Genomic DNA, 20,012 nt, shown 5'->3' with positions numbered 1-20,012 from the left:
AAGACCAACTCTAATTCCATAAATCATGAGTGGTCTACTGTCTTTAAAAAACTACCACCTTTGATGGATAAGGCAGTACCATTCTCATTCATTTTGAAATGTAGAGAAGGCCAATTTCCGATGTATGATTTGAACAGGCGTAGCGTCTTGAATATCTTTAAAAATGTGGTTGAACAACAAGACGTCACGTCGAGAAATATCGAACAGAATGAATTCATTTCTGACACATCCTCATCAATTGTCAGATTATGGATTCCATCTGAGGTGGTAGCTAATTGTAATGCTCACCTGATTCCCACGGAGGCGCAGGTCTGGCTTCGAGTGCTGGTGCTTCTTCAATGGTGAAGCGCAGGACACTGAAGATGGACAGGAAGGGCCCCTCTACTCTGGCTTCTCTGGCTCGCAGGAATATTCCCATGTGCGTGAAAAGGGAGTATTACCTACTGACTCAGTTATGATCAAGCCTCCCACTCTCTTCCAACCCTCCACGATACCCTTCCACGATTCCCCGTGAAGTCTCACCTTAGGGTCAGGAAGGATGAGCTCTCCATCCTGCTTTTGATGCAGGGGCGCGTTGAAACCCAGTTACTTCACTGGATTGAGGATTGATGGGAGTTCAGGTAAGCTTGACTATTCAGGTAAGGCGCTGTAAAAGTTCTGCTGCAAGTTCAAAAGTCCAAGCTTAACAACAAGCGCTAATGCTTATGTATTTTTCCCCTTAGGGGCCGGGGTTCGGAATGCTGGAGAAATGGCGCCGACCCGAAATGAAACGTGCAGTTCCAGTAAATGACAGGTAAGTTCTGGATAAGCGCTCGGGTAATGTCTTTGCATTCGCTCATTCAATGTCTTTGTCTTTTTCCCCATAGGGGCCGGGGTCCGGAAAATGCCTGGAAGCGGCAAGACCCGAAAAGAAATGGGAATGACCCAACAGGTAAGTCTTAGAAGGAAACTGAGCTTTTCCTATTCCTCTCCTTCTCTCACCTTGTTCTTGTCTTTTTCTCTCTAGGCTCTGGGAAGTGGCTGTGGATCCGGATGATCGCTGCTGAAGATGGAGGCGTCCAGGATAGGTGAGTGAAATGCAGCGCTGCAGCGATCGTAGCGAAATGCTTTTAAAAATGATGTCTTCCTTTTCAGGATCATCGGTGTGATGTCTCCGTGGTGCTGATTTAGCAGGTAAGGTCTTTTGTCTCCCTTTGCAGGTGACCCAGGATACTGACAGGCGTGGCTGAGGTCCAGATGCAGGAGTTGACACGGTGAGCGTCCAGCTGCGAGGAGCAGAACAACGCGAAGTGTGAGTTGCTGATCGGGTGTGGTTTAAATAGCTTTGGAAGAAGTTCCAAGTGTGTATCCTTCCTCCGATCAGGTATGTATCCTTCCCCGACCACACCCGGGTGGAAAGTAGTCCCACAGGTAAAGTAGTTCCATTCAGGCCTCAAGAGGGCTTGGATGTGGCAGCATGGTCTGCATCAGGTAAGTGCACATTAAAACACTTGAACACATGACTAGCTTTATGAGCCTGGCGCCTAAGGCGCCAGGACAAAGGTCCAACATGAGCCTGGCGCCTAAGGCGCCAGGACTGCGTCCAAAGGGCCCAGCTTGGGCCCGCTGGCACTCCCCTGGGGGAAATGATGCCTGCCTCTGGGGTTGCTGGGTCGGACCTGGCTCCTTGGAGGTAGGCATCATGACAGTACCCCCCCTCAAGGCCCCTCCCAAGGCTCTTCCCTCCGGGGGTTTTGGCTTGTTCGGAAATCTCCGGTGAAACCTTTGTACTAATCGAGGTGCGTGGACATGGTTACTAGGCTCCCACGATCTCTCCTGAGGTCCATATCCCTTCCAGTCAACAAGATAGAAGAGTTTCGACTTTACCACCTTGGAGTTTAAAATGTTTTTAACTTCGAATTCTAATTCCCCTTCAATTTGAACTGGATCTGGAGGCTTGGACAATCGGGTTCCTGGTTGTACTGGCTTCAAAAGTGATGCATGAAAAACTGGATGAATACGCATGTTGGACGGTAGATCCAGTTTAAAGGCCACTGGGTTGATTATAGCCTTGATGGGATAAGGTCCTATGAATCTGGGATTGAAGGTTCACGGGCCCTTGAGGGGTAAATGTTTAGTTGCTAGCCATACCTGGTCTCCTACTTGGTAAGGAGGAGTTTTACTTTGGTGCAAATCAGCGTTTTCTTTATAATTTTTCTTGGCTTGCTGTAAATGAGTTGCAGCTTCTTTGAAGGCTCGGGTTATTGTGGAATGCAGATGATTTACTGCGGGCATTTCTAGGGTCAGAGGTGGATCTAGGTCAGAGGTCAGAGGATGGTGACCATACAAAGTATAATAGGGGGTTTGTCCGGTTCCAGAATGCACTGAATTGTTGTATGCATATTCTGCGATCTAAAGGATGTCCTTCCAATTTAACTCGGATTGGTCTAACATGCACCGAAGATATTGCTCGAGAGTCTGATTGGTTCTCTCGGTTTGTCCGTCGGTCTGGAGGTGGTGGCTGGTGGATAACCGCACATCTATTTGTGCTAGTTGGCAACACTTCTTCCAAAAATGGGAGATAAATTGACTTCCACGATCCGAGACTAATATGGAAGGGAAACTATGTATGCAAACTATATTCTCCAGGAATTCCTTGGCCAAGGTGGAAGCTGAAGGCAAACCCTTTAAAGGGATAAAGTGGGCCATTTTGGAGAATAGGTCCACAATTACAAGGATTGTGTTGTAACCAGCATAAGGAGGCAGGTCGGTTATAAAGTCCATTGACAGGGTGTGCCATGGTGCCGGTGGAATATCCAAGGGTTGAAGTAGGCCGGCTGGCCTTTTCTTTTGAGCCTTGTTTTGGGTGCAAATTCCGCAAGACAGAACAAAAGACTTTATGTCTTTTCTCCAAGAAGGCCACCAGAAGTGGCGTTTGATTTTTTCCTCCGTTTTAGCGATACCAGGGTGTCCTTCCATTAAAGATTCATGATGATGGGCAATAACAAGTTCTTGCAATTCTTTACTTGGCAGAAACAACTGCTCCTGGAAGTAGGGTAAGTCATCCTTAACGGTGTAATGAGGACCCTTTTGACTCCATTCCAGTAAGGTTGAAGAGTCTAGAAGTTGTTTTACTTGCGTTTGGATGTCCTCAATAGTTTGCAATGAAGTTAAGCCTAAGATTCTTTGCTCAGGTATGATGGGCACAGGTTCTAAGCTCGAATTAGGTTCTTCCATGCCAATCCGGGATAAGGCGTCCGCTTTTCCATTCTTGCAGCCAGTGCGATAGGTAATTACAAAATCAAATTCCGCAAAGAATAGAGCCCATCGGAGTTGTCGTGAAGATTGAGCTTTGGCCGTCTTTAAATACTGTAAGTTTCTGTGGTCCGTAATTACAGTGATGGTGTGTCTTGCCCCGAGAAGGTAGTGACGCCAAGCCTTGAAAGCAGATTTGATGGCCAGTAACTCTTTATCGGTAATTGCGTAGTTGATTTCAGGAGGAGAACATTTTCTGGACCAAAAGGCCACTGGGTGTAGTTGGTTAGTTTTTGGGTCTCTTTGCGACAGGACAGCTCCCATGGCCGAACTGGATGCATCGGTTTCCACTATGTACGGGAGATCTGGGTACGGGTGCTTCAATACAGGTGCAGAGGTGAATTTGGTTTTCAGGTCCTGGAAGGCTTGTTCGGCCTCAAGAGTCCATTCGAAGCGTTTGTTTTTCTTTAGGAGAGCGGTGATGGGTTGGACTGTTCGGGAAAATTCCGGGATGAATCTTCGATAGAAATTGGCAAAGCCGAGCATGCTCTGAACTCCCTTCACCGAGCTAGGAGATGGCCATTTGAGGATGGCGTCCACCTTTCGCGAGTCCATTCGGACTCCTTGAGGTGTCAGGATGAATCCGAGAAACTCAACTTCTGTGGTATGAAAAACGCATTTTTCGAGTTTTGCAAATAGTCTGTGCTGGCGCAATTTCTCCAGAACTGCCCTAACATGTTTTCTGTGATCAGATTCTGAAGAAGAGTACACCAGGATGTCGTCAATGTAAACAATGACACAGACATCGATAAGTTCCCGAAGAACATCATTCATAAAGTACTGAAAGGCGGCTGGTGCATTGCACAAACCGAAGGGCCTCACCTGATATTCGAAGAGCCCAAATTTGGTGCGGAATGCAGTCTTCCATTCGTCGCCTTCTTTTATGCGCACCAGGTGATAAGCTCCTCGGAGATCTAACTTGGTGTACACACAAGCGTCTTTCACCTGGTCAATAAGCTCAGGGATCAAAGGCAGAGGATAACGATTCTTAATCGTTATTTGATTTAGGGCGCGATAGTCTATACACGTTCTAAGGTCGCCTTCTTTTTTCGGCACGAAGAACAGAGCTGAAGAGACAGGAGACATGGACGGGCGAATAAAACCATTGGCTAGGTACTGATCTAAATACTGACGCAAATGCAGGTTCTCAGGTTCCGTAAGAGCATAAATCCTACTACAAGGTAGTTGAGCATTGGGTACCAGATCGATTTGGCAATCATAAGACCGATGGGGAGGTAACGTGTTAGCCTGTTCTTTCTGAAAAACGTCTTGGAATTCTTGGTATTCTGACGGTAGCTGTACAGGGGTGGAAGTTGCTGAGGCTAGACCCATAGCTGGATTTCTTGGATAACAAGTTGGCTCACAATCAGGAAAACTTATCTTCTTTGCTCGCCAGTCAATTCTGGGATTATGTGTTTCTAACCAAGGAATTCCAAGAATTACTTGAAATTGTGGGGCCTTGATCACATCAAACACGATTGCTTCCCGATGTCCATCCTGACCCACCAGTGTCACTTCAACAGTGGAATGCGTTACAGGCCCTGAGAATTCGGTTCCATCTACTGTAGTAATGACATCTTGGGTTACTTTCGGGCGGAGAGGAAGCTTAATCCTGGAAGCCAATTCACGGTCTATGTAATTTCCAATAGCTCCACTGTGGATGTATGCTTTTATAGCATGCAACTGCTGAGGCTGTTTTGGGTCCACGAGCACCATTGGCATGACAAAATGCGAGGTCAAAGGGTTAGTTTTCAAGCTCGGCAAGCGGACCCCTACGCTTATCGGGCTAGGTAGTTTCCCGAATCAGGTGTCAATAATTCGTTATCAGTAGCTCCAACCACCTTCTTAAGTGGCTTAACTGGACAATTTTGAAGAAAGTGACCGGAAGTCCCACAGTACAGACAAAGTTGCATTTGCCGCCTTCTCTCTCGTTCTTTCTGCGTTAATGGTCCTTTAACACCACCGATTTGCATAGGTTCAGATACGTCGGTACTCTTGGAGTTAGCGTGGGTTTTGATCGGTACTCGGTTTTCATACTTGAACCGATCTGCTTTTCTATTTTGAAGTCTGTGATCAAGTTGAACCACCAAGTCTATGTAGTCAGCGCAGACCTGGGGTGGGTTTACTATCTGAGCTAGAACATCCTTAAGCTCTCAGCGCAGGCCTCGATGAAACAATGTGATCCTTTTGTTTTCTGGCCATCCAGTTTCCACAACCAGTCTGTTACAGGTGGCAACGTAGGACAGGAGATCCTGATTACCTTGTCGTAAGGATAGCAGTTCGTTATCAAGGGCCTGTCCTTGAGAGTGTCGAGCGAACAATCTTTCCATGCTGGCCTGGAAGCCCTGAAAATTCTGGAGAATGGGATCATCCTGATTTACCAATAGAATAGACCAATCGGCAGCACTGCCACTGAGGTAAGATAGTATAAAGGCTACCTTGGTCTGGTCGTTAGGGAAGGCTCCGGGTCTGCATAGAAAGTGTAAACGACATTGGTTCATAAAGACGGCATATTTCTTGGGATCCCCCGCAAAACGTTCAGGCGGGGCCAAAGGCATGTGTCCAGGTAGATTGATTTGTACCGGGTTATTCAAACCCATTGATGTGGAAATGTCTCTGGAATTAGGTAAAGGCGTGTGCCCTGCCTGGGCCTGTAATAACCTTTTGGCTAGGTCATCTGTTCTTTCCTTGGATAGGATCAGTTCTCTTTTGAGAGCGTTAGTCTCCTGGCGGGATGAGTGCACCTCTGCCCGCAATTCCCCCAAAAGCTGGGCAGCTGGTCAGTCTCGGAAGTCTCCATAGTGCCCGGGTGGGAGATTGTGGGTAGGCTTCGCATTCTGTAATGCTCACCTGATTCCCACGGAGGCGCAGGTCTGGCTTCGAGTGCTGGTGCTTCTTCAATGGTGAAGCGCAGGACACTGAAGATGGACAGGAAGGGCCCCTCTACTCTGGCTTCTCTGGATCGCAGGAATATTCCCCTGTGCGTGAAAAGGGAGTATTACCTACTGACTGAGTTATGCTCAAGCCTCCCAGTCTCTTCCAACCCTCCACGATACCCTTCCACGATTCCCCGTGAAGTCTCACCTTAGGGTCAGGAAGGATGAGCTCTCCATCCTGCTTTTGATGCAGGGGCGCGTTGAAACCCAGTTACTTCACTGGATTGAGGATTGATGGGAGTTCAGGTAAGCTTGACTATTCAGGTAAGGCGCTGTAAAAGTTCTGCTGCAAGTTCAAAAGTCCAAGCTTAACAACAAGCGCTAATGCTTATGTCTTTTTCCCCTTAGGGGCCGGGGTTCGGAATGCCGGAGAAATGGCACCGACCCGAAGTGAAACGTGCAGTTCCAGTAAATGACAGGTAAGTTCTGGATGAGCGCTCGGGTAATGTCTTTGCATTCGCTCATTCAATGTCTTTGTCTTTTTCCCCATGGGGGCTGGGGTCCGGAAAATGCCTGGAAGCGGCAAGACCCGAAATGAAATGGGAATGACCCAACAGGTAAGTCTTAGAAGGAAACTGAGCTTTTCCTATTCCTCTCCTTCTCTCACCTTGTTCTTGTCTTTTTCTCTCTAGGCTCTGGGAAGTGGCTGTGGATCCGGATGATCGCTGCTGAAGATGGAGGCGTCCAGGATAGGTGAGTGAAATGCAGCGCTGCAGCGATCGTAGCGAAATGCTTTTAAAAATGATGTCTTCCTTTTCAGGATCGTCAGTGTGATGTCTCCGTGGTGCTGATTTAGCAGGTAAGGTCTTTTGTCTCCCTTTGCAGGTGACCCAGGATACTGACAGGCGTGGCTGAGGTCCAGATGCAGGAGTTGACACGGTGAGCGTCCAGCTGCGAGGAGCAGAACAACGTGAAGCGTGAGTTGCTGATCGGGTGTGGTTTAAATAGCTTTGGAAGAAGTTCCAAGTGTGTATCCTTCCTCCGATCAGGTATATATCCTTCCCCGACCACACCCGGGTGGAAAGCAGTCCCACAGGTAAAGTAGTTCCATTCAGGCCTCAAGAGGGCCTGGATGTGGCAGCATGGTCTGCATCAGGTAAGTGCACATTAAAATGCTTGAACACATGACTAGCTTTATGAGCCTGGCGCCTAAGGCGCCAGGACAGAGGTCCAACATGAGCCTGGCGCCTAAGGCGCCAGGACTGCGTCCAAAGGGCCCCAGCTTGGGCCCGCTGGCACTCCCCTGGGGGAAATGATGCCTGCCTCTGGGGTTGCTGGGTCGGACCTGGCTCCTTGGAGGTAGGCATCATGACACTAATATAGTTTGGGTGGCAAAAATGTCCCTATTTGAGATGGGCTTTTTGCTTGCCCAAGAGCCTAAAATTCCACCAAATTCATTTAAGAGTCACATACCCAAATCAAATATTTATCTGAGTCATTTGGCAAATAATGTTAACACCATGGACCCTCAAATTTGTGAATATATAAACCATACAACGCACCGGTCCAACAAGTATTGACAATCACTAGTTGGATCATGAGAGGTCATGTTCATCTTCAGTCCTTCAGTCAATCTTTCCCTATTGATTTTGATATATTGGTTTTTCAAGAAACCTGGTTTACTGTCCCACCAATCTGGGATGGACATCACATTGTTCTTTCTCCAGCTGTGACAACTAGAGGGCGACCCATATCGGGTCTCCTTATAGTGGTCAATCGTACAAGAGGCCTGTCCATTGCACCTTGGGCTGTTGAAAATATCAATTTACAACTAGTCAAAGTGATGATTGCTGCTCAATCTTTGGCCGTTTTTAATGTTTATAGGAATCCGATGGCATGGTCTAATGCCACCTTTATGGCGGTTTGAATACACTTTTGGAGTTAATTAACATAGCTGCTACAACCTCTCATACTATTATCATGGGAGATTTAAATCTTGACTGCTTTAATCCAAAATGGCTGACCTATGCAGTGTCCACTTGGAAGAAGTTTATGGCAGAGAGACAATTTCAGATGGTTAATGGGTCAATTACTGGTGATTCTCCTTCCCAAACTACATGGTTCCGTAGCAATTCTACTAGCACTATTGATTATATATATGCTGACCAGAGTTTATTTAAAAAAATACAAAAGCTAGAAATCAGCACACAACCGTGTAATTACTTGCCATCTCTATTGCCTGGAATGATTTGACAACTAGGAAATGTACAGAGAATTTTGGGTTTGGGCTTAATAATGCAAGAACAAGAATAAAATTGACTAACTCAAGGGTCTGCGAATTTGAGCACCTTTTACATCGGGACATGCCCAGAGTGGGGTTTCAATATACTGATATTTTAATGCCTTTTGCTCACACCATTACAATACCGTCCAAGGCCCAAGTCAAACACAAACATCACTTTGATCAGGCCATTTTGATCAAACGACGAGAATTTAAACAGCTAAAAAGGATGATCAGTTCCTCGCATTCACAATCCCAATGGCAAGAACTGACATTGGCTAAAACTCGATATAAAAATTGGATAACAAGCCACAAATCTAATATTTCATAGAGATAGTGAACATATGGCAATTGCAATGCGTAAGAAAAACTTGGCTGAGATGTGGCATCTGCTTGATAACCATTCGGACAACAGTCAAGCAGAAGCCCAGCTCAATGTGGTTAATGAAACTAAATGGGTTGCATATTTCTCTGAACTATATGCAGATAGTAAATTTAAAGAAGCAAACTATGTGCAATCACCTGAGACTAGATGGTATTTAGACTTCACCCTATTTGAGATTGAAGACACTATCAGAAAGGCCAGTACGTCTCGAGCAGCTGGACCAGACAGCATTTCGAATTACACACTTAAAAGCTACACTACGGAATGGGCTCGTATTCTATATTGTATATTTAAGTTTGTGGTGACTTCTAGATCCATCCCAACCGCTTGGCAATATTCTATAATTATCCCGGTTTAAAAGGGAATAGACCTGCAGCAAAGAATTATCGACCAATTGCTCTATTAGACTCCCCTGGGAAGATCTTTTCTAAATTTGTGCTCCATGATTTCAACAAGTAGACCTTAGCCAATAATTATCGAGATCCTCAGCAGACTGGATTTATTGCCGGCAAGGGTACGCAAATTAATTTAATAACTATAAATGCCATAAAATCTCACTGCCAAGAAAGTAAACAACCATTATATCTTGCTGTTGTAGATTTAAATTCCGCACAAGTTCTTCTGTTTGACAAGTTGAAGAGAGATCGATGCCCCACTACCTTATTTGAGATCATTTATGCTCTACATTTAGGTACATCGATACATGTTCGCTTATCTTTGGATGGGACTTTGACAGTTCCGATTGCAACCACTCGTGGATTGAAAAAAAGGGTGCCCGTTGGCATCCTTGATTTTTAAATATTTCATTCATAATGTGACTTGTGTTTTTGGCAAGGTGATTTCTGACTCTCCTAAGATCAATAATCAGCAAATACACACTTTGATGTATGCTGATGATATGGTCCTAATTTCAGAAACTCAGATTGGCCTTCAGAACCTTCTTACGGCACTCTATTCTTACATAGTGACCAATGAATTAGCTATAAATACAAATAAAACACAAATAATCATGTACTCACCTAAAATAAATGGTTCTAATAAATACTCATGGCACATAAGCCAGATCAAACTAGATTTAGTTCCTCATTATATCTACCTAGATATGATTTTTGAAGGTTCAACCCAACCAATAGCCCATCTAGAGCAAGTGGAGAAGAGATTAGGCACTGCGATATCACAATCCAGAATAATTATGCACAGGTACGGAACATTTTCTTTCAAACCAGTTTGATTTTATTGGACCCAAAACGTGATCCCATGTATTTTGTGCGACTTAGAAACTCTTGCTGTAACTACTAAATTTAATTTTGATAAATGGGAAGCCCGTTTTTGGAAGAAAGTAATTTCTTTACCTCTGTCCATACCGTGCTCCTGGCTGCGATATGAGCTGGGCCTGATCTCCCTCCAAGCTTTATATGAGTGGCGATTATGTTCATTGTTCAGAAAATACTTAATATTTCTGTAAATAATGTAATCTTAAAAGAATTGACTGCATATATGTTCACAACTACTCATAAATTCATACGCCTTTGGACCAACAGGGTATATATTCTGTTCTTGCTAATGCAGATGTAACAATTGAAACATTAATTAATAACCCTGAAAAGGCAAAAAACAAATTTACAGCATTGATTGTATCAGGACGTGTGAGCTATGTCGACTCTATATAGATGGGGATTTTGAGCGTTTTCCACCAAAGAAAGTAAGATAGCTACCAGCATATCTCATTAGAATAATGTCACCAAAATATTGTGCTCAAGTTATACGGCTACGGTTTAATATTCTACCAACTTGAGCATTACTCTGGAAATGAAAAATAATAACAAGACAAGATAGCTTTTGCCGTTTCTGTGATTCACAATCTATTCTTGAAACTTTAAAACATATATTAACCCAATGTCCAGCCCTCGTTGAAATGAGAAAAACCCACTTTGCAAGACATTGTCTGGGCAATCAGGATCCGGACCAATGTTGGTCAATTATACTGAACAGCTCTTACTCACCAATCCAAGTGGCTGCTGTACATTTTTTGGTTGGTCTAAATCTGGAGAACAATAATGAAACTGCAATCATGAATAGGGAAAACATGTAGAGGTTTTTAGCAGAATTGGTTAAATTGAGTTTTTGCTTTTAATTTTATGATAGATGCTTTTTTTTTTGGAATGAAACAAGACACAGGGAAATTGTATAGTAAGGCTGATTGTGATTAATTGATAACTAAGGTGTTTTACTTAATGTGGATAATTTGCTTTTTTCTTTGTTTGCATTTTAAATCGGAAATGTTTGTACAGACTTTGTGGGCCTCATTATGGTTTTGGCGGGAGCCATGCCCTTAATAAGGGCATGGCTGCCACCAAAACCGGGTCCGGGTTCCCTGAATGGGGAATTACAGGGCCATTCCGAGTATGGAGGGCCCGGTAATTCCCCCTACAAGGAACCCAAGACCGGACCTTCCCCATTCCCATTTGAGCCCCAACAGGGCTCAATGGGAATGGGTGCAGGGAGCTAACAACCGGCCCGTTGTTAGCTCCCTGGTCCCCTCGTGGGACCCGGTAAGGATGTCTGGTAAAACCAGACATCCACATCGGGTCCCGCGAGGGAACCTCGTAATGAGGCGGAATGGGTTTAACGGGTCCGCCACCATTAGCGGCACCCGTTAACCCATTCCGCCAGGGATGTAATGAGGCCCTTTGTCTTTTTTTTGAAAGGTTGATTGATTTAATTCAACCAATTCAATAAAAATAAAAAAATAATAATAATTTGAATCATGACTTAAAATGTACACAGAGTCAAGCTTGTCATCTATCCACTTTTTGGACCTTATTTTTCATGAGGAGGGGTAATTAGAGATAGAACTATTTTGGAAACCAACTGAGCGCATTACCACTCTGCATTTTTCCAACCAGCATCCACCAAGCTTAATCAATAATCTCCCATATGGATTGTTTCTCTGACTTAGGAGAAACTGAACTGATGTTGACCTTTTTCACCAACATGCGGCCACCTTAACTAAAAGACGGCACACTCAGGGCTAACCAAATAACTTATGCACCAATGTCGAAAGAGGGTACCATATGCAGACCGTGAGTCACTTTTGGTTGAGAATACAAAAAAGGGGACAAATTAAGACCAGTTTGTATTTTGACTTTATGCAAATAGCACATGCAATTAGGGGTTATATCTTGAAAAAACTAGCATGTACAACAGCCTGGAGAACATTGCCTGTAAAAACCTTCTTTTGCTTATAAGAAAGCCAGATGCTTGAAACAACAGTTAGTCTGACCATCTCAGGAACGTATTGTGCATGTGATAAACAGACCAATGACTGGGCATTCCCCATGCAACTCTTTCACTGCATGTACATGTTCATAGAAGTTGCAATTTTTTATAGGCTGGGAGACATACATGGCATTTGAGATCTTTTACAACCCGTAAAAGCTCAAATGTTATATATTCCCATGCAACAAAATTTACAGGGGCAAGACTAATCCCCAGACTAATTTACGAATCATAGAACATTGCTCGAAGATACGTACTAAAAATGTACTTGCTCCATTAGCAGTCCATTACAACGAACATGGACATCAGGCATATGATCTGCTTTGGTTTTGTGTGGATAAAGCTACAGGAATCAACAATGTCAATATTGCTCATCAACTTTCATCCAAAGAGCAATTTCGAATGTTCAACCTAAAAACCATTGAATTAGGTCTAAATATAGTGGGGGGTAGATAAACCAAATAATCTGTGTGATTAGAATGGTACGGTGCAACCTTGGTTATTGACTTTCCATTAATATATTGTAGGAATTGGTGTCACTAACACGCAGCCCTGACTTTCTTGTTTAATAAACAATGGGCTTTAGACATAAATCCTATGTATATGCAACCTGCAGCAATGTGACTGGATGGGTTCACTCAATCATCACGTGATGTAGCCAGGGGTGCAACCAAGTCATCTTTTGACACACATAACTGTGTGGTCTGTAGAATGAATGTCTTACACAAACAGCTCACAATTCTGATGTTACTGAGTCCATCATCTATTATTAATAGGGATGTTGCCCTTTTCCCGTACCAACATAGCGGCTGGGGTGTAAACTGAGGTTGAGTTGAACCCGTCCATGCGATGAATGTGTGCAAACATATCGCGTGAACAGCTCACTTCCGGATTCACTGCTCCGGCAGAGAGAACCATGGCAACGCATTGTTTTGTGTGTCCCTCTTGTGTATCTCACTGAGTAACGACTCAGGTACGTTTGCCACAGGCAATGATTCTGAACTGACCATGCTGCTTTGTCTGATCTATTTTTCTTTTGTTCGAGTGAACATTTCAACCTTTGTATAGGGCACTGCCTTGATAATGGCCCACTCCCTCTCTGCCTTTGTGGCTAAGCTGTTTTAAGTGTAACACGCCGGTGATCCACATTGATGTGCCACTTTTATTTGTAGGCAACAAGGGCTGATTTGCTTTGTGGATAGCTTTCATAGCCCCAGCATCGCGATTGATGTTGCCTTGACCAGAAATTGGTCAGTTCCCTCTCTTCATTTGCATGTTATGCATTTATTCTGTTGGGAGTGCTCAGCAGCACTCTCCATAATCCATATTCCCTGGTGTGATTTGCAGCTTGAGAATGTGAAGAGAGACAATGCAAGGGGTGCTCTATCTGCCTTCCTGCACTATTTTCAGAATGTTTCTCATGAAGCCTTTACTGTTTACTAAGGAAACACTTCATATCCCCTCTTTTTTCTTGACACATTTAGGTTTGTCTGATAAGGATTTCTGTGTCGTTTGTGGACCTTGGTTGGATTTTGGGTCTGACGCACATAGTGGTGTTTTAGGTGGATTGGGTTATACTCCTTCCCATTTCTTCTGTGGTGCACTGGGAAACACAATTTATTTTTCCTCTGTTGGACTTTTTAAGAATACATACCACATTAGGTTCAGTATATTGATTGAATGAATTGTTTGAATACATTTTGTGATGAACTTGTGCACTCAAGAGCATAATGTTTGTTATATTTGTAATGAGCCTTTCTTTCCCCTGATGAAGACATTTTGAACAGCCATACATCGAAAATGGTTGGACTTGTTTCTACCTGGGCTCATGAACATTTTTGAGAGCCTACGATTTTGAATTAAAAATCTATGATGAAAGCTTTGTATTCTATTGATGTGGTTTTTCTTTTGGTGTAGTATTTTCTTTTAAATTTCTCACAATGAATTTGACTGATATTCATTGAGTTTGGTTGTGTATAATTGACACATTAGGTGTTGTTTTGAGTATTTATGTTGATAGTAGTGGGCAGTTCATTTTTTATTGATTGTGTTTTCTCTGAAAATGATGTATGATTACATTTCTAAAGTATTTTTATACAAAAAGAATCATGAATAAAAATATTTTCTTTCAGTGTTAACAAAGTGTTTCTTCTACATGACAGTCTTCAGTCTGTTGACATACAGAGCTCTATACAATTTTCTCTATGTTTCAGGTCAAGTGGGTCTATTCATCGGGGGGACTAACAGAGGCTATGCCAAGGTAATCAGCAGTGTAGCGCTGACACAGGGGACTGCAGCTATAATGGACTTGTGGTGTGCCATGGATCAAAGGCCTACACCCAGCTTCCGCCTGATTGGAGTGGGCTCTGTTGCATCGTCACTCTGCAGAGCCCTGAAATAGCACTGCTGTAGAACTTGCATTGCAGGAAAAAGTGGCGGAGCAAAGTGACACGCCAAAATCGCTGAGCAGAAAGAAGATGGAGAATAATTATTGGTCAGAAGCGAGTGCTGAAAATGTGGCCGCTACCGTTGAGAAATTCTGGTTATTTTCTAAGTCTGTAACATTCTTCACATCCCTGTTGCTTCCAGGTGTGCAGGCTGAAGTCAATGTGAAATGGCTTCAACTCATGTTCTATGAGCTGCTGCAGCTGGCTAATTCAACACAAAAAGGCCTAAATGCAATAAAGGAAGATCAGAGGGTACTACACTTGGTGGCCCTCTAGAATCGTTACATCCTTGTCATTCTAACTGCTATTGAAGGTCGAGTTTGTGTGAAATTCGAGAGCAGCTGTTGCACTGTAATACCCGATGTAGAAGCTTTGAATGGAAGATTGAAAGAAAATATAAGTGAAATTATCAGGATTAGTCAGGCGAGTACAAAGGCAGCGAATATGGCAAGGGAAATGTGCACACAGGAACAACGACTCATGTATGCTAGAACCCAGGAGTGCAAATAGAGTGTGACATCAAAACCAATATATGAAAAGGGATGTGGGGTAAGCACCTGACCGCGAGGAAAGTCGGCAAGCGCCTTACCCCCAATTGCTGTTACAGGTACTGACAGCGCTAAACCCACGTGGAGGGCAAGCAATGACAGGATCTGTGAACTAACACTCTTGATGGTATTAAATAAGGGAACTAAAGAACTGTACTCACCAGGACGAGATAAACCTCTTGAATGTCAGCTAGCCCACGAATCCTGTTGATGAAACTGGGACCCCGAAAGGCTAGAACAGCAATGGGAGGAAAACTAAATACCTAAGTTGGAATAGTGATTACAAATTAGTGAGGAAAACATAAGCATTCACACAGGAGCTAGCTACAACCGCACACCACCCCTAATAATCAAATGGGAAATAAATGCAGAAGTGCAATGGAAAACATGGAATGGATCCCAATAGAAAGTAAGGATCAGGAGCAGGGAAAAACGAAATAACCAATGCAAACTTCTCCCTACCCCTCCAAGGAAAAGACAGGAAGCTAATCTAAGAGGAAGGCTAAGGCATACGGGTTTACAGCAGCAAAGGACAGAGTCAAAGAAATATAGAACACAGACAAACTGGGCTGCATCTAAAAGGGGAAAGCACTGAGAAATGCTGCCTGCAAACAGAGGAAGACAAAAAGGGAATCAAGGGAGCAGAAATCAATTAGCGCATGAATCCGAGATTCAGGGCGGAGGAAACAAGAAAACAGGAACTAGGAACTAGGTACAAAGGCAAGGAACAAGGGACTAGTCACAACAGGAACACTGCAAACGATGACCAGCGCTGGACTGAAGTAAGACTGAGGCTTTTAAAGCTGCTTAACAAGCACACGCCTCAGGTGTGCTGATTGCTGCACCTGCAGCCACCGCTGTTACCTATCCTCCACCCAACCTTGTCCTGCAAGGGTGGAGGTGGAGCAGTGGGCCAGGCATTCTGGGAAGCATAGTCATTTGGTTAAAGAAGCATGCTGGCTGCCAAAAACCTGGAATGGATCCGGAAGGGAAGTAGCTTGGAAAATAGGGATTTAGCGCTCCCAATTCATCACAGCACTGTAGCATAAGGTGCGGAGGAAAGGTCCAGTAGGGAATAAACCCCAAATCATGCCCCCAAGTGGTGGGAACGGGAGCGAAGGGAGCGAGTCGTGACAGAAATAGAGACACCCCATGAAAAAATGACAAATAGGTGAACTCCTAGCTTTCTAGAGTATTTTTAGTGACTGTCTCTGCATTGGTCCTCATTCTCATTACCTTCTGCACTGGAAAACATCTTTTGAGACTTTATACTAACAAACAAAGAGGAAGATGTATATTTCCCCTGAGCATTGATAAGGATAATACAAAAAGAAGGGTACTAATGAATTCATTGAAGAAAATGCAGAGGATGATATTGATGGGTGGGTCAGAACAGGATTTAGAAAACAACAAACAATGTTGTATATCTTGTATTAAGGATGGACAGAAGTGTATATGGGTGGGGGACTCATTGGATGGTTGGGAGGAAGCTAGGGGTGACATGACCAGATTAGCAAAAATATGGGTTCACAAAAGAAAATAGCAGAAAGGGACCAGGGTGGGAAAAAGAGTTAGTTATTGATAGATCAGTAAAATGTGGTAATAATGTGGCCAAAATTCATATTCAGTGCAGTAAAAATGTGCAAGCTAACCAGCTGCTGGAGTAGCGCTATGAATGAGGTGGGGGCTTCCTTGATAGCCCTGACAGTAATTCAAACTCGGCTGGAGAATGCCTTAAATCACAGTGTCTCACGTTTAAAGAAACATAGATGATAAAGATTGGTCACAGGTAAGTATAACAAGGTTTAGCATTAGGCTGAGGTGTGGTAAACAGGCCTCAAAGCATACTTTTTCAGAAATGTGTGCTTGTTAATTTGCTTAAAAGCTGCAGTGGCTGTTAGCACATTGCAAATCCCATGATCCCAGCATCGCATGGTAATAAGCAAACAATGTTTGTTACTTTCGAGGTCATAAACCAGAGCTCATGGATCCCACTGAAAAGCAATGAATGCAGAATCATTTTATAATTCGGCATATTTAATTTACAAAGCCTGATCTACTGCCCATTTCAGATAGCCCATGGCAGATTCAAATTTCCCCAGAATACATTTCTGCCTGGGAAGAAGGTCAAATCATTCTTAATGTTCTACATTTCCTCAGTAACTTGTTCTTGGTTCATGGCTCTGACCATTTAATGGTAAAAGGCTGTTTCTTGAGATGAGAGGGACAGTTCTGCTGCTCATCTCACATGGTTTAATGAATTTGCACTATGAAGTGGGAATCAGGGGTTGGATTGTGATGTCCCAAAGGGGAATCAGTGGTGGTATGGTAAGGTCTGCGGCACCCAATAATAGAAAATAATGTATGCCTTTCTGCAATAGTTTGACATGCAATCACCAATCAGCTTCTTGTGGGGAGACTTTTTATGTTGCAAAGTGTCTGATGTTAATTACTTTAGGCAATTATAAAAGCATTTGATTTAGAGGTGTTTCTTTGGTAGCTCCTTTTCACACAGTTTTGTTCCACGTTCTGCTTGAATATTGCTATCCCAGCTGTGTCTGGGGCCCTGAATAAGACAGTGCTACTTATTGCCTGGCATACTCTTTTTCTTTTACTACTTTTGTAATTTTTTTACTGGTGAGTTGCAAGGTGACCCTCTGAACAACGTTTTAAGAGCTGGATTAACAAGTAAGTACTGGATCTCCTTTCTTAACCATGACATTAGTTTTTAGCACATTATGAAATAATGGTTATCAATAAGGTCAGAAATACTATTGACCCTGGAGTAGATGTGTTTGGTTTTAATTCTAGGTGTAAAGCCTAATGATAGGTACTTGACACACTAGTAATACAAGATTTACAGACTGGTGGTAAGAATGCATCTAGTTATTAACTCACAAGATGATTGCAAGACGAACATAACTGGCACAGTACTAATTTAGACTGTTCTACATTGTATTATAGGCAACTGACAAGACTAATTGTGAACTCATAAGCAGAATCTAAAACCACAGGGAGAACATATGGTGAACGCTGTATGAATAGTGTTCAGTGTCTAATATATAGTTTAATATATTTTTTTAAATATGCTAATGCTACATTGTGTATAAGAAACCACTGAAGAAGTTCCGATAACATTCTAAATCAGTGTAAAGGGAATGAAAAATGTTGGGCAACATCACCAGCTATATGAAAATAGCTTAACTTTAATGGAATAACACCACATGCGAACCACAGTGTAGTGGTTTCACAAAACAAAAATGTTAGCTAGACTACATCTGTTTTATTATTTGTATTTGACATATTATGTTTTTGATGCACACATCCCTTTTGTGATGCACAAGTCACTTTTGTGATGCACATGTCACTTTGAATAGTTGAAAATAATATGTGTTTTTAATATGTATATATTTGATAAACAATCTTCCATGTTCTTAAGGGATTCGCCTTTGGCTGATAAATGCTACATCTTTGGATTAGAAGCTCTGATTCATGAGTGTGCATATTAGATTAGAATATATTTATGTATTGCCACAACCACAATGTTCATGTCAGAATGGTCTATTAAGTATTTGTAGTATGTTTATCAGGGATGACCCACTCTGAATTATTTCCCTGAGGTCTCCTCTAGTTTAGTGTGACACAATTCTGTTGTGCATTGATGCACAGTTTTATAACCAATTCTAGACCTGCTTTTTTAGAAATTGAGCTGTCTAATTGAATTAATGAAGCCTTTACTCTTTTATCTAACTCTAATTGCATAAGATGGATAGCTAAAATATTGCACGATTTAGACACGTATTACACTCTCCAAGAATACACATCAAGGCTCCACAATAAGTGCTATGTTTTTGAAGCATCAACATGACATCATCTGCAGTGCAACCTGCATGAAATATGTTAGAAATGAGTCTACCGTTTAAGACTGTTTTCATATTCTCCTTGTTAAGCATTTCTTCATACTCCTAGTCTGCAGTTTGCCTCATATTATTGGTAAGTCCCTGAAAATCAAACCAATTGCAAAGGTTGAAATTACCAATGTAAGAGATATTCAATTCAACACTACAGCTAAGTCAACGCCTAGTCTGGAATACTGAATGAAAACCCTTATTGATATAACTTTATGTCCAGTTCATGAGTTCTGGATGACTACCCCTGTATAACACCCCTCTCTTAGAATCCCCCCGACACCACTGAGCCAAGAAGTAGGTTTGTTTTGCAAATTTAAAAGATTTATTTGAAAAAAATTAAACAATGTATAGATATATCACACTTTGATAATAAATTAATAATTGATATCACACTTAGGCATATGAGCAGTAATCAGCAATAAGCAATCCTACAATAGCACAGTTCTGGTGACTTATGACTAGGAACAGGGGAATAAAGTATCAGAGAATGCTTTATGGTTTCAATGAATTGCACAGATGAAAAAGAATGCAGCACAGCAATCGACTTGATAGGACTTCACTAAAAGACAATGTAATCACTTTTCTTTGAAAATTCACTCCCCCCTTTATGCAATATAAGGAGATGGAAAGGAGAGCACACAGTTCTCAGGAATGCAATCAATACAATACAAAATTCAGTTCCCCCCCAGCAAGCTTAGAGGAAAACAGGATGGAGTTTTAAACACAGGCCCAAAATGCTTTGAATGTGGTTTGCAAGGAAGTGAAAAATATGCTAAAATGCTTTTAATTCCCTCTAGGAGGTTCAGGGTGAGTGGTATCTAGTTAATATTAGTCCAGGCTCACTCTAGCAATGATTCAGTGATGGTTCTTAAGAGGCAAACGAAATTCAGTAGTTCAGGCAAAAGCAGCTATCTTTTTACAAGTAAAGAAATCGAGCCAAATCGCAAATCGCGGCAAAATTCGCGGGTGCGAGAATCGTGATTACGGAGAA

This window comes from Ambystoma mexicanum, chromosome 9 (assembly GCF_040938575.1).
Source record: "Ambystoma mexicanum isolate Mex_15411 chromosome 9, UKY_AmexF1_1, whole genome shotgun sequence".
NCBI lineage: Eukaryota > Metazoa > Chordata > Amphibia > Caudata > Ambystomatidae > Ambystoma > Ambystoma mexicanum.
This window is presented reverse-complemented; position numbering follows the sequence as displayed.